Consider the following 792-nt stretch of genomic DNA (forward strand, 5'->3'; position numbering starts at 1 on the left):
CCCGTGGATGAGCAGACTTCAGCCTCTGTGGTTGCTCTCAAGTACTATGCTCGGGGCCAAAATATGTTAAAATAGGTGATGTCTGTTAGATTTTTTGCAGAGAATGTTGAAAGTTTTATTTTCTGTATTCAAGCAGGTTTCTAAATAGAAGTAGATACCAGTCATACCGTATTTAAAAAAACAACTACTTCTTTGCTCTACAAGTTCATCTTGGTAATGAAACTGCGTTTTATTTTAACCATGGCCTCTGTAAAAATGAGACATGTTGTGGGCTCTTTTGGGTTCCTGCCACTGCAGAAGATCTTAATCTTCTTTTTCTTAGTCTGTCTTTTTCTGTTTATTTTCTGAGGCATTGCTGAAGCACTCCACACTGTAGATTGCAGGGGAAGTGTGAGATAAACTAAGCACAGCTGCATGATGTTTACTCTGCCCTGGTCCAATTACAAATAGCAGATTTATTTAGTTTCAGTGACTTTTCTTACTAAAGAGAGCTGAAAAGTACAATATACCCTTCCTAAGGGGAACGTGGTTAACTCAAAACACAATTAGTATGGTGGCATAATAGATACTGAAATTTACATGACAGTGCCTGAAATTTAGTCTTTATAATGAATAGTGCATGGCTTCTGATGAGACCTAGAACCAACAAGTGTGGCATCTACTTTAATTAATTTTTATCTTGTCCTCTGAGAAATTTGATTCCATGTTGTGTATGAGACATTCCCTGCTGCTTTCCTCACACTATTCTGCTGAGGCAGTGTCCCGGTCATTCCCTGAACATCACTTTAGCAA

The sequence above is a fragment of the Apaloderma vittatum genome, unplaced genomic scaffold (assembly GCF_000703405.1).
Source record: "Apaloderma vittatum isolate BGI_N311 unplaced genomic scaffold, ASM70340v1 scaffold10706, whole genome shotgun sequence".
Lineage (NCBI taxonomy): Eukaryota > Metazoa > Chordata > Aves > Trogoniformes > Trogonidae > Apaloderma > Apaloderma vittatum.